General features: G+C 39.7%; 1 protein-coding gene across 2 annotated transcripts in view; it reads left to right on the forward strand.

The window, feature by feature from the left end:
* ZNF407 (zinc finger protein 407) overlaps positions 1-25292 on the forward strand; it is a 480437-nt gene that overhangs the window by 373782 nt on the left and 81363 nt on the right. The window lies entirely within an intron of this gene.

Below are 25292 nucleotides of genomic sequence, written 5' to 3' on the forward strand. Positions count from 1 at the left end.
GGGCCCCTTTTTCTCCAGCACAGAGGACCCAGGGGCTAGAGCAGGATCTGGCCCACAATAGACATTTCCTAGGTGTCTCTGTGGGAATGGATGGGCCTAGGCCCTTTGTGAACTGACCCCCGCCACTCTTGGGCTCATTCCTCTTCATTCCTTCCCACATCCTGCGCCTCAGCCCTCTTGAACTACAGGTATACGCCAAATATGCCATGCCCAGCCCTCCATGTCTCGTCTCCTAAGGCCTTGGCCTTTGCACACATACAGCACCCTCTTCCCTCTCCCGGTGCTGGGAAGCTGAGTCGCTCTGATTCCAAGAGTCAATTCTGAAACCCTTCTGAGTGGACACAGTGCCCTACCTACCTCCCTTCAGCACTTACGTGCTCTGTTGAAATCACCTGGTTGGCTGTCCAGCTCTCCTACTGTAAACTCTTTGAAGGCCTGAGACTCGGCTGAGGGTTTTGATGAAAGAATTAACACATGAATGAATGAATGCTGGCAGTGTCTATGTTCCTGGCTGGAAATCTTATTCACCTGAACAATAGATGCCTATCATTCTTGTATACAAAGAGATCATCCTGCTCTGACAGTTAATGCACCGTCTTCATCCCACATCAGCCCCTTCTTCCAGCAGCCACATAGAATCATTGGAGCTCCACAGTTCCCCCCGGTTTCTTTGTAGAATCCAACCACACTTTCTTTAGCTCTAATTTTTCTCTCATTTCCATTGACTAACCTTCATCCTTTTTTTTTTTTTTTTTTTGTCCTGGATGGAGCATTCCCAAGTACTGCAACAAACCATTGGGTTATGCATTGCCTTTAAATATCCAGTTCACTCCATATCTGACTTTTCACATTATTTGTAATATGGGTAACAGTGAAAGCCAGTGAAGTATGGTCCTGTGTAATAATTCATTAATAACTTTGGAAGTGATTACTTATTTAATTGTCTCCTTACAACTGTACCCATTTGGTAGAGCTCACTGGACCTGCAGGTTATCGGGTGGTAATATTTTCAAAGCATCATGTTAGTAATCCTTATGCCCTTGTAATCTTTCTTGGTCAAACCCTGACACATTGTTAAGAACTACTCGATTTTTTTTTAATCCATGTTTTACATGTTACAAAACAATTTATAAAGAACTCTCAGTTTTCTGCATTGTAGTGGACCCAAATTTTATAGCAAAATCTCCTCATTTATGCAGCAATCTTAGAATTTGTTAAGAAGAGGAAATGTTCATTGAAAGCAAATTATTCTACATTTTATTGTTTTTACATTCAGCTTTTTAAACAACACTATTATAAAACAATATCTATGTTACTTTTTAAAATTTCAGATGGCTTATACTTTAATGGCTTTAGAATAATTCCATTTTGTTATACTTTGCAGATTTTTAACTAGAGAATTTAATATATGAAAAAAGTGTTGCAACAATTATCCCATCTTTTCGTGGAAAATTCTATGCCTGTAAACATATTAGCAAAGTGTCTATTTCTTAGTTGAGTTTGGATTGCTCTTCAGAAAGAGAAGCAGCTGCTATTAACAGGCCTCATTACAGCTGCCTCTTGACCTTGAGTGAACAGAAATATTTGTGGCGCCCTCTTGGGGAACAGTAATGTCTTTTCCAGCCATGGTCAAACTTGTCAGTGCCTGAAACCTCTATTGACCGCACCTATCACGTGAAGCCTACTTGGACAGGCGTTAAATGTAAGACTAGGAGGCAGAGCAGTTATAACAGACTTTCATATGTAGCTCCCACTGTCGTGTACATGGATCCCTGGTCCCCAAATGGGTGGGATGTGGTATTCTAGTGTCTGGCCATGTACTAAGCACTGAAGTCACAGTCCTTGTGAGGGATCATGTTATAGGGGTAGGTAGCAATGCACACTGTACCCGTACGCACATGCATCTCTTGCCACCTGATCTTTGAGTTTATCTTACAAACATCGGCTTTATGCCCTCTCAGGATTTGGGGTGGTTGGCAATAAAATCACTAAGCAAATGAATGAAGAAAAATCTGATGATAGTTTTCAAAAGCACTTTTTTTGTTTGTAACCTTGGAATTTCTTGTATGTATAATACAATCAAAATTTATCCATCTTGCTTTGTCAAGTAAGAGAGTACTACAGATGAATCATCTGAAATGCTTGATTCAACAACCTATCGTCTGGTTTTTTTTTTGTTTTTTTTTTTTTTTGGTTCTTCTGAACCAATCTTATAACCAAACTTTTAAATTGTTGTCTTTTTTCTTTTTCATTACCTGGTTTTAAATATTTCATTGTTGACTTCTATTACATACATTTAATTTCATTTGCATTCTACAAACAAATGCTGAATGTTCATATTTTCTTGCTTTTTGATCCATAGGATTCATTTTTGTAACCAAGATTTCTCAAAGTGTTGCACAGAACAGACAGTTGATAGCAGAAGCACCTGGGGTGGGTGTCTGCTCCCTCCCCTCCCTTTAGATGTCTGCTAAAATTCAGAGCCTGTGTGAGAAACTGGAATGGCTTCTTGTACGGCACAGAGATCTGCATTTTCGTGTGTATCTATATGATTGCCTTAGCAGTAGAAAGAACCTCTTCATTTTGGGTCTTAGATATAGTGTACGTGTAGTCCCATTTTTTATTTTAATTTTTGTGAGTACATAATAGGTGTATGTATTTATGGCATACCTGAGATGTTTAGATACAGGCATGCAATCATGGAGAGTGAAGCATGCATCCCCTCAAGCATTTATCCTTTGTGTTACTAACAATCCAATTATAACTCTTATTTTAAAATGTACCATTAAATTATTATGTACTATAGTTACCCTGTTGTGCTACCAAATAGTAGGTCTTATTTATTCTTTCCAATTTTTTTATACACATTAACTATCTCTTTCTCTCCCCACCCTGCCATTACCCTTCTCAGCCCCAGGTAACCATCATTCTGTCAACTGTCTCCATGAGTTCAATTGTTTTAATTTTTAGATCCCACAAATAAATGAGAACATGTGATGTTCTCATTTATTTCTGTGTCTGGCTTATTTCACTTAACATAATGACCTCCAGTTCTATCCATGTTGTTGCAGATAACAGGATTTCATTCTGTTTTATGGCTGTATAGTACTCCATTGTATATATCTACTGCATTTTCTTTATTCATTTGTCATCTGTTGATGGACACTTAGGTTGCTTCCAAATCCTGGCTATTGTGAACAGTGTTGCAACAAACATGGGAGCACAGGTATCTTTTTGATGTATGGATTACCTTTATTTTGTGTATATACCCAGCAGTGGGATTGCTGGATTATATAGTAGCTCTACTTTTAGTTTCTTGAGGAAGTTCCAAACTGTTCTCTGTAGTGGTTATACTTATGTTCCCAACAACACTGTTTAAGGGTTCCTTCTCTCCACATTTTCTTTGGCATTTTTGTTGCTTGCCTTTTGAATGTAAGCCATTTTAACTGGAGTGAGATGATGCAATATCTCATTGTAGTTTTGATTTACATTTTGATTGATGATCGATGATGTTGAGCACCTTTCCATATGCCTGTTTGCCATTTATGTCTTCTTTTCAGAAATGTCTATTCAAATCTTTTGCCCATTTTAAAATCAGATTATTAGATTTTTTTCCTTAAGAGTTGTTTGAGCTTCTCATATATTCTGGTTACTAATCCCTTGTCAGATAGGCAGTTTGCAGATATTTTCTCCCATTCTGTGCATTATTGCTTCACTTTGTTGATTGTTTTCTTTATTGTGCAGAAGCTTTTTAACTTGATGTGATCACATTTGTCCATTTTTGCTTTGGTAGGCTGTGCTGGTGGGGTATTTCGCAAGACATTTTTGCCCAGACCAGTGTCCTAGAGAGTTTCCCTAATGTTTTCTTGTAGTACTTTCATAGTTTGAGGTCTTAGATTTAAGTCTTTAATCCATTTTTATTTGATTTTTGTATATGGTGAGAAATAGGGGTCTAGTTTCATTCTTCTGCATGTGGATATCTAGTTTTCCCAGCACCATTTATTGAAGAGGCTGTCTTTTCCACAGTGAATGTTCTTGGCACCTTTATTGAAAATGAGTTCACCGTAGGTATGTGGATTTGTTTCTGGGTTCTCTATTCTGTTCCCTGGGTCTGTGTGTCTGTTTTTATGCCAACACCATGCTGTTTTGGTTACTGTAGCTCTGTAGTGTAATATGAAGTCAGGTAATGTGATTCCTCCAGTTTTGTTATTTTTGCTTAGGATAGTTTTGGCTATTCTGGGTCTTTTCTGATTTCATATAAATTTTAGGATTTTGTGTTTCTGTGGAGAATGTCGTTGGCATTTTGATAGAGATTGCATAGAATCTGTAGATTGTTTTGGGTGATATGGACATTATAACAATATTGATTTTTCCAATCCATGAATGTGGAATATGTTTTCATTTTTTGATGTCCTCTTCAATTTCTTTCATCGGTGTCTTAAAGTATTCATTATAGAGATCTTTTACTTCTTTGGTTAATTCCTAGATATTTAATTTTATTTGTGGCTATTGTAAATGGGATTACTTTTTAAATTTATTTTTTATGTCCCAAATTTTTAAAGAAAGGTAGAGGCCAGGCACAGTGGCTCACACCTGTAATCTGAACACTTTGGGAGACTGAGGCAGGAGCATCACTTGAGCCCAGGAGTTTGAGACCAGCCTGGGCAACATAGGGAAACCCCGTCTCTACAAAATATTTAAAAAAGTATCCAAGCATATGCTTGTGATCCCAGCTACTCCAGAGGCTGAAGTGGGAGGATCACCTGAGCCTGGGAGGTTGAGGCTGCAGTAATTGTGCTGCTGCACTCCATCCTGGGTGACAGAGACCCTATCACGAAAAAAGAAAGAAAGAAAGACGGATTTGTTTTAATCTCTTATAAAGTATAAATCTTTCATAAAAATGCCTTCCATTTTTAAAATTTGAGTAAATGACATTAAAAATTCTAAATACTATCATTTAAATTGTTGTCAGTGGCCATATTAGTGTCAATATTATTGCCTCCATTATTTAACTGATCTATTTTTGTTGCAGTTTTAGTACTTAAAAATTGCCTCTTGTTTCTGATAGTGAATTATTGTATGGAAACATGGGTCTTTTTTCTTTCTATCTTGCCTCTTCAATCATTACCATCCATTTTCTTATTTCTTTTCTGATTCCAGAGAACATATCCCAGGCTGGTCAGCAGCTGTTCCTCTTCCTCCTGCCTTCAGGCAGGTCTTGTCTATGTGCATACTCATTAGCAAACTAACTCTCACCTAATTTAACTCAATCAGCAAGTCAAGGAACATAGAAACTGAACTGTTTTAGAAGTGAAAGTCACGTTCAAATAACGTTGTTCAATGTTTTGCTAAAGGAAATAAGACACAAGTTATGAAGTGATTTGCGTGCTGTTTCTTAAAATTGACAATGGGAGGGTTATAACTCAAATTTCCGGGACCTAAAATTTTAATTTGGTATTCTTTCCACTATACTGCAGACCTTTGAGCTCCAACCTACACAGTCTCTTGACTTAAATTTTATTGTCTTTCCCAGGGCTCCACTGCTACATTTGTTCAATTGTCTGTGTTTTTTTGTGTGCTTGTTTTCATTTTGGTTTGTTCTGCTTGGTCCTGACTACACTTAAATTATCTAGGGGTGGGAAGAAGTGACTTGAGGAGCAGGTCCTGGACAGCAGTGACCCAATTTGGCCTCAGTATGATATATTATGTGGTCATCATAAAGGCTGGGGTGCTTCTTTTGGAGTATGTCTCTTTGTATAGTTTCCATAGTGATTGCTTTAGGTATTAGCATATACATGCATGACCTATCCCAGTCTCATATTCACCACTTGGAGTGAGGTATGGAAATCTCACTTCCATTTAGGGACCTTAACTTCCCAGCTTTTAAATATTGTAGACTTGAATATAGTTTTTGCTTCAATCTCAAATGTGATTTATAAATCTCAAATGTCCATGAGGAGGACAGTGGGCACCCATATTTCTGCTTCTCTTGTTTCTTTTCCTATCCTGATGACCCAAGATTTATTCTTTTGTCAATTTCTTGTGTTCGAATAACTCCCTTTAACTAGAATTTTGCAGTAGGTCTAAAGCTTTTCTGGTTTTCCTTTATATAAGGATATTTTTGTTTCCTCTTCATACCTGAAGTATAGTTTTACCAGACAGAATTCACCCCTTTCTTCTGATCTTCATATTTTCAGATGAGAAATCTGCTTTTGTTTGAATTGATGTTCCCACATAAGTAATACCTTGTTTCTTTCTGGTTGATTTCAAGATTTTTTTCTTTGTCTTTAAATTTCAAAAGTTTAATTATGATGTGTCTTTACCTGGATTGGAGTTTTCCTTCTTCAGGTTCTCAGCTTCTTGATTTGCAGGTATTTGTCTTTCACCAAAGTTGGGAGGTTTGCAGCCTTTAAATACTTTTTTTGGTGCAGCCCCTCCTCTTCCTTTTGAGCTCCAAGATGTGAGTGATGGGGCTTTTGTCATTGTCCCCATGTTCCCTCGGGCTCTGTGCATTTTGTTCCAGCCTGCTTTTTCTCTCTGCCCCTCTGTTGGGGAATTGTCTTCTTCCCTCAAGTTTGCTGATGGTATCCTCTGTCATCGCCACTCCATTGTGGAGCCCAGCCAATGATTTTTAAGATTTTTATTGCATTTTTTCAGTTCTGTAAATTCCATTTGCTTCATTTTTGTAATTTCTGTTTATTTGCTGAGATTTACAAGTTTTCCATTTGTTTCATGAGAGTTTATAATGTATGGTGAAAGCATTTTTATGATGCCTCCTTTAAAATTCTTGTCGGATTTCTCCAGCATCTGATTCACCTTGGTGTTAGCATCAGATGACTGTCTTTCCTCATTCATTTTGAGATTTTCCTGGTTCTTGGTGTGACAGATGATTTTCATTGTATCCAGGACATTTTGTCTATTATGTCATGACACTCTAGGTCATATTTAGATTTTTTTATTTTAGTAGACGTTTCCCTTGTTTAGATTTAGCATGTGGACCATAGCCTAATGTTATGGGCCATGGTTCCAGTGGTGGTTTAATTTTTTATGCTTTTGTGATATTTCAGTTTGCTTGTTTGATCTGAGGCTGCTGGAGCTCCCAGTGAACTCTGCTGTGGCTGCCTGAGGGGGCAGAAAGGGTTTCCCTGGCCAGGTCACCAGGTGTCTGTTGGTGGGGAAGGATGTAGTGGAGTCCCTGGCCTGTGCACCTGGCCACCTTCGTGTCACCTGCAAGGGGAAGAGGGTCTTGGGCCCTCAAGACCAAGGAGCTTCCCAGGCTAGGCTGCTTGTGGTAACTGGGTCTCTTTTCCACACGGACCTTGGGGTAGGAGTATACTGCTTATTTTTCAACCAGGCACTTGTTATTGATGGTTTGGTTAAGTGTTGTTAACTTGTTTGCATGAGAAACCAGGTTTTCCTAGATGTTCTTCTCTTTGAACTGTTCCACTCCCTTCCTTCCCCACTGTATTAGTCCGTTTTCACGCTGTTGATAAAGGCATACCTGAGACTGGGAAGAAAAGGAAGTTTAATTTGACTTACAGTTTCACATGTCTGGGGAGGTCTCAGAATCTTATAAAACTGGCGGGGGTGAAAGGCACTTCTTTCATGGCGGCAGCAAGATAAAACAAGGAAGAAGCAAAAGTGGAAACCCCTGATAAACCCATCAGATTTCGTGAGACTTAATCACGATCATGAGAATTAGCACAGGAAAGACTGGCCCCCATGATTCAATCACCCCCGCCCCCCTCTGGTCCCTCCCAGAACACGTGGGAATTCTGGGAGATGCAGTTCAAGTTGAGATTTGGATGGGGACACAGCCAAACCATATCATTCCTCCCCTGGGCCTTCCAAATCTCATGTCCTCACATTTCAAAACCAATCATGCCTTCCCAATGGTCCCCAAAGTCTTATTTCAGCATTAACCCAAAAGGCCACAGTCCAAAGTCTCATCTGAGACAAGGCAAGTCCCTTCCGCCTATGAGCCTGTAAAATCAAAAGCAAGCTAATTAGTTCCTAGATACAATGGGGGTACAGGAATTGGGTAAATACAGCCATTCCAAATGGGAGAAATTGGCCAAAACAAAGGGGTTACAGGGCCCATTCCAATTCAAAATCCAGTAGCCAAGTTTTAAAGGTCCAAAATGATCTCCTTTGACTCCATGTCTCACATCCAGGTCATGCTGATGCAAGAGGTGGGTTCCCATGGTCTTGGGCAGCTCTGCCCCTGTCGCTTTGCAGGGTATAGCCCCCCTCCTGGCTGCTTTCCTGGGCTGGTGTTGAGTGTCTGTGGCATTTCCAGGTGCACGGTTCAAGCTGTCAGTGGATCTACCATTCTGGGGTCTGGAGGATGGTGGTCCTCTTCTCACAGCTCCGCTAGGTGGTGCCCCAGTGGGGACTCCATGTGGGGGCTCTGACCCCACATTTTCTTTGCACACTGCCCTAGCAGAGGCTCTCCATGAGGGCCCTGCCCCTGCAGCAAACTTTTGCCTGGACATGCAGGCATTTCCATACATCTTCTGAAATCTAGGCAGAGGTTCCCAAACCTCAGCTCTTGACTTCTGTGCACTCGCAGGCTCAACACCACGTGGAAGCTGCCAAGGCTTGGGGTTTTCACCCTCTGAAGCCACAGCCTGAGCTGTACATTGGCCCCTTTCAGCCATGGCTGGAGTGGCTGGGACACAGGGCACCAAGTCCCTAGGCTGCACACAGCACAGGGACCCTGGGCCCAGCCCACAAAACCATTTTTTGCCTCTGGACCTCCAGGCCTGTGATGGGAAGGGCTGCCATGAGGATCTCTGACATGGCCTGGAGACATTTTCCCCATAGGTTTGGGGATTAACATTAGACTGTTTGCTACTTATGCAAATTTCTGCAGCCAGCTTGAATTTCTCCCAGAAAGTGGGTTTTTCTTTTCTATCACGTAGTCAGGCTGCAAGTTTTCCAAACTTTTGTGCTCTGCTTCCCTTATAAAACTGAATGCCTTTAACAGTACTCAAGTCATCTCTTGAATGCTTTGCTGCTTAGAAATTTCTTCTGCCAGATACCCTAAATCATTTCTCTCAAGTTCAAAGTTCCACAAATCTCTAGGGCAGGGGCAAAATGCCAGGAGTCTCTGCTAAAACATAACAAGAGTCACCTTTACTCCAATTCTCAACAAGTTCCTCATCTCCATCTGAGACCAGCTCAGCTTGGACCTTATTTTCCTTATCGCTGTCAGCATTTTGGGCAAAGCCATTTAACAAGTCTCTAGGAAGTTCCAAACTTTCCCACATTTTCCTGTCTTTTTCTGAGCTCTTCAAACTGTTCCAACTCCCTGCCTCTTACCCAGTTCCAAAGTTGCTTCCACATTTTCAGTATCTTTTCAGCAACACCCCACTCTACTGGTACCAATTTACTGTATTAGTTCATTTTCATGCTGCTGATAAAGACATACCTGAAACTGGGAAGAAAAAGAGGTTTAATTGGACTTACAGTTCCACATGGCTGTGGAGGTCTCATAGTCATGGTAGAGGGTGGAAGGCACTTCTTACATGGTGGCAGCAAGAGAAAATGAGGAAGAAGCAAAAGTGGAAACTCCTGATAAACCCATCAGATCTTGTGAGACTTAATCACTGTCATGAGAATAGCATGGGAAAAACTGGCCCCCATGATTCAGTTACCTCCCTCTGGGTCCCTCCCACAACATGTGGGAGTTCTGGGAGATACAGTTCAAGTTGAGATTTGAATGGGAACACAGACAAACCGTATCACCTCCCTTTTCACTGTTGTGATTTCCAGCATCCCCAGGCCCACTCCCCTTCTCCTCCACCTCCTTCTCACTCTGATTTTACTTTACTAATTTTACTATCAGAGCCAGTGGATCTACAACCGCCCTTCCCAGCTTCCCACCAACAGGAGATGCATGAGGACAATTAGCTCAGTACTAGGAGAAAGTAGAGAGGTGTTCCCCACTCCCTTTCCCCTCTCACCTTAAATCTGCTCTTCCTCCTCCCTCAGCTTCCTGTCTCCTTTTAGGCTATCACTGCCCAAGTGTTGAAGCTGGAGGTTTTAGCTCCATCCCGCAGCCCTTTGTTTCACTCCCTGCTTTATCTGATCACGTCTAGTCTGCTCAGAGCTGCTCAAATCTGGACTGTTGCCACTGCCTGAGCTCACACCTTGATTTCCTTTGGCTTCATGTATTTTAAAGCTCTGTTGCTTGGTGAGTCCACATTTAAAATTAATGTATTATTTCAGTGAACTGACCCTTTATTTTTATGTAATGTCATTTCTGTCCCTATTGATTATATTTGCATTTGAGTAAACTTTATCTGAGAATAATATAGCCAATCCTGCTTTAAAAAAAATTAATGTTAGTATGGTATATCTCATTTTATCCTTTTACTTTCAAGCTACAAATATCATTATATTCTAAATGAGCTTCTTCTATGTAGTATATAATTGGTCCACATATTTTTAAATCCTCTTTAACAATCTCTGTTATTAAGTTGGTATGTTTAACCACCTGCCCTTAACATACCTATTGATATGCTAGGTCTTAAGTCTGCCATTTTATTTTTTCGTTTTGTTTGTTCTGTTTTTCATTTCTCAGTTTTCTTTTTCCTGCCTGCTTGCGGTTTACTTGAACTTTTTTTAGAAGTCAGTTTTCATTTTTGAGTATATCTCTTCTTAAAGCTTTTTTAGTGATTATTCTAGGTTTTATATATGTGTGTGTGTGTGTATGTGTGTATATAAACATTATAAATACATAACTTATCAGTCTGTTGGTGTCAACATTTTACCAGTTTGAGCAAAGTGTAGAAACTTTGTTTCCATTTGCTCTCCTTGACCATCTCTCATTTATAAAATTATATAGAATAACTACATGCATTGAGACCATGTTAGACAGTGTTCTAATTTTTGCTTCAGTCACCAAACATAATTTAGAGAACTCAGGAGGAGACTGTGTGACATATACATACTAAGTAGTCGCCTTGAAGTAACCAGTAACAGGTTTTCTAGTGTTTATTTGATTATTTCTGTCAATGTAGGCTAGTGGTGTAGGCCAACACGCGTTTCCAGAAATGCAGCCCTGTTGGAGGCGATTATAACAAACATCAATGACTGAATATCCTTTTGCACATCTCCAGTTTTATAATTATTACATATGGCTAATATTATAAAAGTTATCATAACAGAAACAAACATGGGATATGTTTGTCTGCACAGGCCACCATAACAAAATGAGGGCCTTAAGCAACAGAAATGTATTGTCTCACAGTTATAGAGGCCGGAAGTCTGTGATCAAGGTGTTGGTCAGGCCATGCTTCCTCTGAAGTCACTAGGATGGAACAGTTCCAGGCATCTCTGCTCCTGGTGGGCCCTTGGCTTGTGGCGGCATAACTCCAGTCTTCACATGGCATTCTTTGTGTGTGTCTGTATCTGTCCAAATTTTCCTGTCTTTAAAATGACACTAGACATGTTGAATTAGGGAGCCGTAGTACTCCAGTATGATTTCTTCTTAACTAATTAAATCTACAATGACCCTGTTCCCAAATACAGGTCATTTTCTGAGGTGGTGGGGATTAGAACTTTAACACATGATTTTTTGAGGGGCACAATCAACCCATGACATATGGCAATTCAATTAATTTATCATAGTATATATAAGTATTCAGATATATATTCTGATAGCTAATATGAAAGGAATTTGTAAGCTCTACAACTGTGCAGATGTGCGATGGGCATTATGTCCCCCGCCTCGAATCCTGTGTATCCTTTGAAGTGGATGATTTTTCTTGGTCCTGTTGTATTAAACAGCTGACCTCACAGTTATTCTGCCCTATGACTTGCTCCTGCTTAAATTCTTCCCGTACAGTTCAATAAACGCATCTTTGTAGTGAGCATCAAGGTTTCAGCCTTTAGTTTTGAAAAATCTTAATACCCATATAAACCTTAGTGTAAAGAGTTAAAAGAAATAACAGGAGGATCTTCAAATAATGGCATTGTCACTGTTTAATTGGCTGTTTGTTTGAAGATGGCTCTAATGACATCTCACTTTTTCCCCCCAAGTATCAAATTACCCTCGGCAACTTTACCTGATTATGTTAATCATGCTAAATATGAAACTGTCTTTCTTTGAGGCATTGGAATTTACAGAAGCTATATTTATGCCTTTCAATAGCATTCACTACAGCTTACATAGTGAAAGCTACCAATGATGAAGTAGATTATTTTTTTAAAAATTCTGTAAATTGTTTAGTACCCTACATGGAAGTTGGGGGATGGGTCGTGAGGGGACACTAATTTGAGACCGTCAGAGTTCTTCATGCAATAAAAGTTGTGCATCTCTGATATTATCACTTTAAGTATAGGGTAAATCATTATGACCTTAGTAACTCCCGAGGTCTGTCATATGTGTACAGTACATATAGTGACATTTACAGCTCTCGAGATTCTTCCGCTCATCTCCTTCTTTGCTGTGTCTTTGGGAGGACAAGAATGAGAAATAGTTTCAAATGAAAATATTAGTGAAATCTTAGTTTATATCGATTTACTGATTTTTCTGCACACTGTATAGAACCGCCAGCAGATTCTGGGGCTGTGCCCATTAATACATACTTACGTCATGCAGGATTTTGTCTTAATATGCTCAGTCTTTATGTAAAGCATAATTCCGAATCCATTTGAGTAATGTACATTTAGCATAAGCAGAGTTGTAGGCTGGCATTATTAAAATGCATAGAGCTGACATCCTGGGCTTCTGCTGAAATATGCTTTTAATTGAAGCAGAGTTATGGCGATATATTACCCACGTGAGTCTGATTATAGCTCAGCACTGGCTTGTACAGTAGCTCCTTGTTCCAGAAAACTGTGTAGTAGCCCATATGTTGTGGTTAGGCATTTAAATACTCTGTAGTATGTATATCTGAATTGTTTGATCGGTGTAATCTAAGCATATGTTATCTTGGGAAAGATGCATCTTGTAGCCAAGTCTGTTTGAAAATAATTTTTTAGTGATAATTGTATTTACCAGTGATTAAAGGTCATTCATGAAGATATAAGTTGTTTGATCGAAGTTCTACTTCTATTTGAGCTTTGGGGATTAAAAAACTAGCAGGAATGAAGGCAATATTCATTGAAAGTATCTTTTGTTTATTTTTATAACTTTATGAAATTATAATTCACACTTTCCATACTAGGTCTAGGGAAAAAATAGCTCATAGAGACCACCATTTCTCTATAGATTACATCTCAGTGTTCAAAAATAGAGCTAAAGTGATCAGCTTCAGTGAGTATACTAATGAAACCCTGATTTTTCTCATTTCAACCTGCAAAAGGGGGTCTTTGGGACATGATAATGTGATAACATACAGTATCTGTTTTAGTAAGTAAAGTTCAGACAAGAAATGGTTGCCTGATACTAATGCATTTGGAAGTCCTTGATAAGATTTCCTTTTCTACTGTATGTTCTTATATTTAATGTTCACAGAGATGAACTAGATGGTCATGACAGAGAGGTTTCTCCTCATGCCAATTTATTGCCTCTCGTTCAGCTAACTTAGGAGTTTTCTTTTTTTATTTATGCATTTTAATTAACTAAATTTAAAATATTTCCCATGTAAATGTATAATCTGGTCATAATATTTTCAGTTTATGCTGCTTTTACAAAGGTAGATGCTACTGAATTGTGTGTTTGGGGCTGGTTTTTATGGAAGTAGAGCAGCTCGCATTCTTATTCCATATTGGTTGACCCCAAATGTTGGATAGCCCCCTTGCAGTCAGGAATAACCACCTTGTGGAAGTGTGAATCCTGTGATCATTCACTGTTTTCTCATTAGTAGAGTAGTTTACGTGTTCTGTCACATTAAAAGCTTTTTTTAAAGGGATGAGTTTATGAGTGTTTACATGCCCCTTTTCCAGTTCATCTTTCTTATGCTGTTATTTACAGCAGTGATGTTTGCTTCTATACGAAGCTCCTTTGTTCTGCAAGGCAAGGGTTTCTCTGTACAGGTCCAGCCCTGCAGGTTGATCACAGACCTGCGACCTGTAATTCAATAGAGCTGGGCCCTGTTTACAAAGTCCAGATTTCCTGTGCTGTCAGTTAGGGCAATCAGCACAAAGACCGAGAGCTTTTGGAACTAAATAAACAATGAGAAAAACATTCAAGGCTGCCAGTAACCCTTCACAGGTAATTTAACAGCCTTTGACTACAAGGCATCAGTTGTTGTAGATGTCTGCCGAGTATGAAATCTGACATTCTGCCTTGCCATGTTCTGCCAATAGCTTTCAGCGTAATCTCTCACTGAGGCCCACTGGAGCCCCTTCGGAGCACTGTGCTTTCACGTGGAGCCTAAGTGGTCCTGTTAAGACAGACATCCACACCTGCATTCTGTCACATGTTCCTGTCATGTGGGTTTCCGATATGGAACATCAGATTATTTAAAATTGGTGGATTAACTAAATCGGGAATTTTCCCCTGATCTATGAGGAAAACATCTCTACTGACAAGTTGAAGCCCTTTGAACTCTTCCAGATAGGCTTACATGCTAATGCATAGGCTTCTGTGTCTCTGAGGAGCAGTATAGGCTGGACAGGCAGAAAAGAGAAAAGGATTGCTGTATCCTATGGCATAGACTTTTAACCATTTAGACAATTAGTGATTTTGTTTAAATCTCCATGTTTATATGTTTTTAATTTAACTTGTTTGCTTTCTGATGCATTTGATGGCTTTGCTGATGGTCTGGATAATACTTGCAGTAGCTCTTTATATGACTGTTTATGTTTCAAAGCCAACAAGAAACATCTGTGAGTTAAAATCAAGCAACTTGTATTCATGTAGATCAGCGTCAGCAATGCCTTCCTCTTACCTCAGCAGTCAGATGGTGGTGAGAGCTTAAAACCAACCAGTCATCAGCGAAGCTGTGCCTGCCTACGAATTCCACACTGCCACCACACACATCCTGGTGAGATGTTTGTATGGAACATCTCCTCAAAGAAAGGACCATGCAAGCAGGTCACATTCCATGTGAGTTTCCTTCTTGTATGTTTCATGGCGATGTTTAGTAGCCTATCTCACACACGTTTGCACATCAAAGATGGCTCATTTTAAGCCCCTTCTTGAATTTAAGTCTAAACAGATGTTAATAAAGAATAGGAGAGGAAGAAGATTAATCTTATAAGCCTGTGACTGAGTGGAAAGTATAGATGTCTCACGTCTTGGGAGGCTCCACAGAAGGTGAGGCAGTAGAGGGAGCAGTGCCTGTTGATCGGCCACCGAAAGTGTTCCTCACTGGAGAGTCCCCTCCCCACGATATCCCCACAGTCAAAATACATTCTTCTTCTTTTGATGTTTGTGCCAGTATGACTCGGAGTAAGTTACTAGTTTCATTGGCATTTGCCGACTACTTCTGGATCCATGACTCTTACTGTGGTTGCTAGGATTTGGGATTTGATTTTGTGAATTTTCTCTTTATACTTTCTCCATTTTTATTGGGGATTTTTAGTACTTTTCATGTAAACTTGCAAGTTTACATGAAATTTGCAATATTACAAATGTTAACATTTTAATGTGGTCTAACTTTCAACTATATATTTAAGATTTATCTATTTTTTTCTGCACTTATGGCACCTTTTGTCTTACAAGGTACTTTTCATTTTTTATCAAATCAGGTTGTTTAACGTGGAGTCCTGAAAGAGAGGCAGTGTGCCATTGGGACCTTCACGGACGCATGTAGTCACATTGAATTGAGTGAGAATTTGGTGAAACAGGGGTATGGAATAATGTGACCAAAGATTTGGATGCGAGAAAATAGCATTCCTTGTGTGGGGGACAGTGGGCAGTCATGTAGCTCTAGAGCTCAGAAGAGAGCAGTGTTGACTGTGGAAGATCTTGGAGTCCATGTTAAATGGTCTGGACCTCATCAAATAGGTCGTAAGGAGCCATTCCACGTGTGAAGACATAGAGGGGTAACATAATTAGATATTGATTTTGGAAGATGATACTACTGTGATTAAGAAAGATTCAGAAAGACAAAGATGGAGGCAAGCATTCATTAAGAGGTGATGGAAATAAAAAAATGGTGTTGATTGTGAACATTTTTAGAGACCAACTACAAGAGGCAGCACACTGTGTATGGAGCATGAGGAAGACAGGTTGCAGATGACTTCCAGATGTATGGCTTAATGATTGGATGATGAGGCTGTTTAGCGAGGAGGGACATACTGCCATCCTAGATTGAGAAAGGAGGGGTAGAGTACAGTTTTGGTTGAAAACATGGAAGTATGTGATACAGACGGAACATCCGGGTATCTAATCGTCTCCTGAAAGCGAAAAATTGAAGGTGAAAAACTTAAGTGGGAATGGAGACACAAGTTTAAGAGCTATGGACATGGAGGTGGTCATTGAAGTGGTAGAAGGAAGTAGCTTCAGCCTGGGATTGAGTATATCATGTAAGAAGGAATCCAAGACTAAAGCCATAGGATGACAATGTGCAGGGAGCTGGGGAAACAGCAGGAACCGTCGGGAGAGGCGTGAGGGCTGTGGGCGGCAAATGAGACCTGTGGAGGGTGCTGTGTAGTTTGAAGGGAGAGATGTGGGAAAGGCTCATCAAATGCTGAGAGAGAAGGGACGACTTCGCGGGCAGCGCTGCTGTTGAACCTTCTCCAGTGCTCTGTCAGTGAGAGTAGAATTAGCGACACCTGGGTGTGGTACGACCGAGAAACTGAGAAGGGAGGAAGAAGTAGAACCTGTGCCCGCTTCCTGCACACCTCTGTAGAGTCTACTTGGTGCAATAGCTTCGTGGCCCTTATACATTGTCAGCTTAGCAGAGTACAGGCATTCAAGTGCGGTTATCAACATTTAAAATTAAGCTACAAACTAGGTATCTGGAACAAACATCTATAAGAAATATATATATATAGTCGCCCAGGTTGGAATGCAGTGGTGCAATCTCAGCTCACTGCAACCTCTGCCTCCCGGGTTCGAGCAATTCTCCTACCTCAGCCTCCTGAGTAGCTGGGATTACAGGCATGCACCACCACACCTGACTAATTTTTGTATTTTTAGTAAAGACGGGGTTTCGCCATGTTGGCCAGGCTGCTCTTGAACTGCTGACCTCGGGTAATCCACCCGCCTCGGCCTCCCAAAGTGCTGGGATTACAGGCATGAGCCACCGCAATTGGCTAAGAATTATATTTTTAATGTATGATGAATTCATATAAACCAAAATCATATGAGAACTCTAAGATAGCAGTGGAAAAATGGAAAAAGGACATGATTGAAAGATTTATGAAGAACTGAAATACATCATGAAATAATGTTCGACCTTAATAGTAGCCAGAGAAGTATAAAATAAAATAAAAAGACCATTTATTGTTAATGAAATAATCTATTTAAAAATACCACTTTACATATCTGTGATGGTTTATTCCTAGTTTTCTCAAAAACTTGGATTTTTGGAGGGACCTCATAAAAAGCACTAATCCAGCTGAAAGATAAATCCAGTAGTTTTTAATGTATTTTGTTCAATCATTATTGTTTTAACTCTAAGTATTAACTTAGGTAATCTGTAGTATTTGCCAATTGTCACGTGGGGTCACAAAGGGAAAAATATTGTGGATATTATATTTTATTAAAATAACAGATTTTAATACAGGGTTGTGTTCTTGTGTAAAACCTACTTCCACTGTTGGAAAAAAAAAATGTTTTTTCCTCTATTCTGAAAGAAGGCTGTTTTTAACACTAAAATTATCCGAAATGCCACATAAGTAAATCCTTCGTAAACAATGACATAAAAACTAATTCCAAAATGGAAGACAAGTTGACATCTCTGTAACCCCTTCCCCAGGCTTTTTTTTTTTTTTTTTTTTTTAAAGAGTCACTGGACACAGTGTTAATTGCTGAATTTCTTTTTGTTTTTTGAGACGGAGTTTCGCTCTTGTTGCCCAGGCTGGAGTGCAATGGCGTGATCTCGGCTCATTACATCAGCCTCCCAGGTTCAAGGGATTCTCCTGCCTCAGCCTCCCGAGTAGCTGGGATTACAGGCACCCACTACCACGCCCGGCTAATTTTTTTATATTTTTAGTAGATACAGGATTTCACCATTTTGATGAGGCTGGTCTCGAATTCCTGACCTCTCAGGTGATCCACCCGCCTCAGCCTCCCAGAGTGCTGAGATTACAGGCGTGAGCCACCCCACCCAGCCAATTGTTGAATTTCTAATTCTTTACTAAGAATTCTTTACTAAGAATTAGAAATCCTCCTTTCTCTATGAGGATGATAGTTTCCAACCTAAGAAGATTCATTTGCAGGCATGAGTGACATTATGATTTTTTTACATAAGAATATGTTGCCCACAAATATTTTGAGACATTTGCTGAGAAAATCCTGCATGAAAGGAAGCCAAGATCCCAGCAGAGGAAAGAAAGGGAGCACCAGTCCTGCCATCACCGGCTCCGCTGTGGCCACTTGGAGAGGAGCCCGGACAGCCTTCTCAGTCCCAGGAGACACACTGGGGGCTGGGGTATTGTTGCCATCTACGATATCAAGGCCTCTGGGCATTTGTGATTTCAGGGTATCGCATCAATGTTGCTACTTGCCTGGCACCATCAAGATTTTGGTGTCAGGTGAGAGAATGGGTAAGGACGCCTCCAGGAGCCAGTATTCCCTGAAATGTCTAAGAGCTAGAAGCAGTGTTACTAATGCCGGGAAGCATCATTCCTGTCCATGGGGTTCTTGTCTCTGTAGTAACAGTGTCCAGCTGCAGGACGGTGTCTTGATACTCAACGCCCGAGGGCACAGAACAGCCACCTAGTGCAGAGGCACCCCCGTCAGTGGGTGCTGTGCAGGGTGAGGCGGGACACGGGCAGCGGCCACATGCCACAGATGTCCGCAGTGCCCTGGGCAGCCGGAAAGTGCATCTAGGAGTGAGTCCCTGGAAAGCCGCAGCTCCAGGCCTCAGTTGAGTGACAGGTTCTGTCAAATGCTCATAACTCACTATCACTCTGCTCGAGACCCGAGGGCCACCAAGGAAAGTGTAATGGAGCATTTAGACTTCCAAGAAGCTTATGATCTCTTCCTGGTTCAGACAAGATTAAGTAAGTTTGTGGAAGGCTAAGAACATGATGAGGTTCATAGAGTATGTTCAGTCATGTGGCAGAGGGTAAACGTTCTCAAGTACTTACTTCAACAGAGAGGGAGACTATGAGGCTAGAGGGGTCCCGAAAGGCTTCCTACGGAGGGCACTGTCGCTTGGCCCTGGAGGAGCGCAGGATGTGACTGGGGAGGACGTGGCGTGGGCCAGCCAAGCCACACGCATGGAGACCCAAGCGTTGATCTCTGAGAAGAGTCCTGAGCATGGTGGTTTCATTTCAAATGTGGATTGTTTTCCAGTTACAATTTTACTTTGCTTTAAGCTATAAAAACTATAAACATATGCTATAAATGTATTCTAAAATATATGCCACATGAAATTGAAACTTACCCAAATGCTGGTATGAGGCTTGTAGGATTTAGTGGCTTTGTAACTGGACTCTGAAATAGCACATTTTCCCATATTCCACTTTTTCTGTTGGCTTAAAATGGGAATTCAGCACACAGCCAAATAATTTGAGTGCTTATGATGGGCTTCTTCACAAGATTTATCTAAGAGAAAGGTGAGTACTTGGTTTTCAGAGAGCTACCAATTCAGCAGGACGCCTCCATTGTTAAAGGTGATCTAGGAGTGGTATTGAAAACATGTGCCTACAAATGTGCGGACTTTTTAGCATTCTCTAAGGTTTCCTTCTTTTGCAAACTTTTCAGCATCATGTGTCTTTAAAGGTTTGGAAATTGCCTGCCTTTATGATGTGTTAACCTTTTCTACACAGCGTCCTATTGAAGACAATCTAACCTTAAAGCCCGTTATTGAAAATACCTCCACTGGTAAAACCCAGACATTCTATAGTCTCTTCCTCAAAGCACCACTATTGAATCTTTGCTTTATATGAAATTAACTTATCTCCTTCAAAATAAGAAAATCCAATAATTATTATTGGCGATTATGGAATACTTATCGAGTTAATCTGTAATTAGCATTTTCCAGTGACTGTTGATTTGGATAAAGTTGCATTCAGTTCACCACAATCATTGGAAACTTACAAAGCTCAGACTTTATTACTGAGTTCCCTTGCTACTCATCAGTGATGCAGCTCTCACTAATACTCCAGTGGCCAGTAATCAGGGCGTTGCCTGTTAAGGGAGGAACCTCTCGTCACTGTCTTAGGAGCATCACCTCTGTTTCCTCTCTTCATCACACAGCAGGTAGATAGATAAAAATATTGTAGCATCTAACAAGCAGACATTGAATTTTTGTTCTAAAACGGCAAATTAAATCTGTCTCTGGTGGTTCCAAATTATGTAAAATAAAAAAGAAACTTTTATCACTGATAGGTCTTGTCATTTCTATTCAGTAGCATTTTTTAAAAATTGATGAATTGGAACTTCTTTTCTTCCAAAGAAACTAATCAACCCTGTTCATTGTTATTCCTGAAAGGCTTACTTCCCAAGTGTAAAGTTGTCTGAAAAAAATTTTTTTTTCCTTTTATCATCATTTAGTTTTCCTAATAATGCTGCTACTATAATAGCTTTTCATAAACCAGGAACATGATGTTTTTCAAAAACCAAGCCAACTAGTTATGCCATGTGGATCAAAGGGAGCAAAGTGTGGCAGAAAACACTTTCCTATTGTTTTAATAACTAATTCCATGATTGCATCATCTTCCCTTAAACTGCACTATTTTTTTTTTTAAATCAGTTTTGCGATTTGAGTAGTACCCGGCTTTTGCTGTTTCACGCTTTATGGTCCCCTCATTCAGGGCTTGCTGCTAGAGGTCCCTTTTCCTGCCTTTGTGTTCTCACTTGGGGGTATGGCCCCATTAAGGTAGGCACAGTCAGGTGTTATCTTAGGCTGTGTAAGCCATTCTACAGCATGCAGTGTTTGTTCCTAAAGAAGTGTTCACTTTGTAATTTCCCAAATGAAAATAGGAAGTGCTAGAATCACATGATAAACTTGCGTATAACAACCGTGATATTCTGTGAGTTTTTTTCTGTTTGTTTGCTCAGTTCCTAACTAAGGCCCTAGCACATAATTAGTGCCTAGTATTGTTGCTTTTTTGAATGATTTATGAGTCGGTCGGTCTTTGGGTAGTCACGAAAAATACGACTTCTATACAGAGGAAATATTTGCCAGGCCCAAAGCTAAACAAAATTAAGTTATTTAGTTTTACAAACATAGCAATTAGAAGGAAAATGAACAGGAATTGTGGGTTTGAATTTGGAGAAGCAGGATAGGCACTGGGACACGCCAGGAGCATCCATGGTGACCTCACCGTCTTTTCCTCAGCATGCTAGTGACAGAGAGAGGCCACACTGGCTGTGGAGCCTAAGAGGAGAAAGGAGTCCCACACCCGTCATGGCTCCTGGTGGCATTGCTGTTAGCCTGGCACCGAGCAGCTCAGCCTGTAGCTACTGGAGAGTTAGCAAAGATGAAGGGGAAAGAACTGGCAGGTCTATCTCATTTGATCTTCTTGTATAGATGTTTTTAATAATTATACATCAGTCTGTTGTAACAGTATTTGGCAGGTCATAGACAATTTCTGTCATATTACTTGATAACAGCCCTCTGAGGAGGGAAAACCATCTCTCTTCTTTTATAGAAAATCAAATTGACTTTAGAAAGGCTAGGGATTTGTCCACATTTCTGTAACCATAGTTAACAGAACTAGCTCTCGGACTAGGGTTCTTCTCTGTGTACCTCATTGTCCAGGTCGTTAGCCGCTCCCAGCGAGCCTTGCCTAAGCCTGCGCTGCCCCTCGCATACCTCAGGTGAGTGCTGCAAATGTTCCTGCCGCTGCTCACTGCAACTGAAGTTACCAGAGGAAAAAAAAAGTCATCACATCTTTTTTAAAAGTACCTGGGTCATCCAAATCATTCCTGCCAAAAACTATTCTAAAATTTAATAAGATCAGCAAGTTAAAAGCTTAATTTTTATTATATTTACAATATATGACATATTGGTTTTATGTCCAATTTTTAATTCCATATCAAATTGTATGTAGTTTATGTTTAGAGTTCATTTAGGTTCAGCATGTAAGTTGTTATGACCTTTTATAGGTCTTAAAACATGATTTCAGTTCATTCTTAACTTTGTGTTACCTGCTCAACATCCAGTAAATGGATATTAATAACCAACTATGTGCCATAGTGCCCCAAACCTAACAACTAAATGATGATTCAGAAAATCCCGTATTGTTTTTGAGATTTATTTAATGCTGTGTTTGGGCAGAAATGCCACCGTTAATTATAAAATGGAAATTTGTTGAAGCAAAGACGATCCACTCTGCCGAAAAGTTTCCAGGGATCAAAGATGGTGAAGAGCTGGCCCTGCATTTGTGATTAACACTTTCACGTAACTGGACTTCTCTAGTCCACTCAGGATCATTGGCTCTGATTCTGAATGTGCGTAGAGTCAAATTGTTTACCTTTTGAAGATCTGTTCATTTATTTTTAACTCTTGAGTCCAAATTTGAAAAATCTATTACAGTATTTTTAGAATTTTGTAGTGTGCTAGCTCTCAGCAATATAAATTACCTTTTCTAATAATATATGCAGTGATACATTAGTGACCCCAAAGACCGAATGCATTGTCGATATTTGAGCACAGTTCTGATTAGTGCATCCTATATTCATAAAAGAATAGGCTTTTCTTTATACATTTTGTTGGTACATTTTGTTGAATCACCCTGTTAAACAGTTTCAGCTTTAACTTTGTTCACTACTCTGGTAATTTTTACCTCCTTAAAATACCCTTTCTACATTAATATGTTCCTGTGTAGGAAGAAAAATAAAACAAGAAAAGGTGAATAAATATTGCTGATCATTCAATACAGAGAATTAGTTATTTTAGAGTTACAGTGTTTCCTATATCATATTAATTCAACTTCTTTTTGTTGATGTCGTTGACATGAGGAAAATCTGGAGTCTACTAAGTGTTTATTAATAGGAACTATGAGAACAAATTTTAGACTAATCTTTGGGTTCCTGGCTAATTATTACAACCATAAATTAGTGTTATCCTTAGGGAAAGCAAACAAAAATGAGGAGGAAAGCAAGTCTTCCAACTAATAACCGATGTTAAAATTCGGAATTAAGAGAAAAAGAAATGTGTGGCTCTAAATGATTCCATTCTGGAGGCCTTTAGAGAGGATCGAGCAGAAGGAACCTTCTGGCGCTGTTCTGAGCTGCCACTCACTGCTGGGACAGGAGCCACACGTGGGACCCAGCTCTGCCTGTTGCTTTGGGCCATTGAACAGGCAGGGTAGTACAAAAAACTGTCATCGCTTGACAGTGAAACAGGAAGGAAGCAAATGGACCCCGTGGCCTTCCTAACCTTAGACCACACTTTTTCCAGGCAGAGTGTATGGAATTGTGACTGCCAACATCAGAGTTCTAGTCTAGCCCTGCCACCAGACTATGGACTGATATGTTTCCCTGATTGAACTTCAGTTTTCATCTTTGTAAAATGAAAATAATTTCTTGTTGACTGGCTCGTAGAATACTTATGAGGATGGAATATGAAAGCAGTGTGTGTACTGCAGCATCCTGATTGAACATACAGCATTGTTGCCATCTCCATGTGACTGTGTGTCCTGAGCATTGGCACTCATTGTATGCAAACACATCCACTGTCCCTCACAGCACACAGCAGTTTCACCATAAGACAGACTTCGGCATACAAACTAATAAATACAAATGCAGTCTAGTGTTGATTTTTATGCTGACGTTTGACAACTTACTGTGAAATAGGAATAAATGTGAGCTCTCAGTGGGAATATTTAACATACTTTAGGATGCTAGATGAACTACCAGAAAACTTTAACTACGTCATGTACTCTGTTACCAAAGGAAGTATTTTGACATATTATAGTGATATGGCACTACTGTTAAATTAAGAATTGTCACCAAAATTAAATTTAAATACTCCAAAGAAGCCATTTAGCTAATACTGTTTCTCAGACCACATGAGTTTACAAATTACTAGTGTATTATATAAAAATTCAAGAAAGTCTAACCATTCCAGCCATTGAATAGTAGCCCCCATCCATGAATGTCATCCATTTTATACTTGGCATTCTCTCTCTCAGTTTCACTTTAAGCTTTTATTTAACAACTACAGTGTGGTTTCGAAAACATCTCCAATTTTTTCCCTCTCAGAGGAAACATGCAATCATATTTTGTTACAATAAATGTAGATAGCTGGAAGTAAATTCAGATTGTCCTTAGTTCCTAAAAATATGGATTGAAACACACACACAAATGCACACACACTTTTCCATGAGTATGTGAATGAAGAATATGCCTTATCCTGTATATTCCAGACAAAAATCCTGTTTATTCTTCTATTTTTTCTCTTAGTTATATTATTTCTAAGAAAAAGGGGGAGATTTCTTAAAATGTATTATGTTTATCTTTCTTATACATTCTTTAACATGTTAATGTATGTTCATACAGGATATTGTGTCTAGTATTTGTTTAAAATATTAGGACTAGTAGCCTTCACGTGAAGGTATTTTTGAGCTTTTTAAAAATATTTTTTATTCTCGATGGGCAACCCAAACACCAAACAAACATTTTGACTAAACATCATATAAGTGTTTCAGGAACAGATAAAATACATTAGCTGATACACATCGCGTGTGTTAGAAATGGCATACTCCTAAGTGCATTGAGCACTGGAAAGTTCATGCTGCTTAGAGGCGTGTCGTTGTGTCAGTACCGGGGAATTTTTTTCAAGCTTTTAATCTATACATAGATAAGTCCAAAGGTGTTAAGATCACATTGATTTTATAGCTCCTTTGATAGATGATAACATCATCAGTGTCTGTGAAATTTATTACAGCAATATGTAGAGAATGGTGCAATTATTATTATAGGTCTTACTGTATTACCAAACCCAGTAAGATTGTACGCGAGGAACTGTGAGCTCACGTGTGGTGTCCGTGTTCATCTCCTCCAACAAGAATGCGTGTTGAGAAAAGAGCCACCTTAGCAGGAAGCATCACAGGCGTCTCTATTGATCGGGCTCTGTTTAAGCAATAAGAGAATGTCTTCTTTCAGTGACAAATAAAATTCTTGAAGAGAGGAGAATATGATGTGAACTCTGAGGGGTTAGTGAAGCTGCCTGTCTTGTGTGCCTGTGGCCTAATTAAAAGTTAGAAAAATACAGCCAAGGAAATTAAATTTTAAAGCAAAACTAGAAAAAAAACTGGATTAGAAT

Source organism: Gorilla gorilla, chromosome 17 (assembly GCF_029281585.2).
Source record: "Gorilla gorilla gorilla isolate KB3781 chromosome 17, NHGRI_mGorGor1-v2.1_pri, whole genome shotgun sequence".
NCBI lineage: Eukaryota > Metazoa > Chordata > Mammalia > Primates > Hominidae > Gorilla > Gorilla gorilla.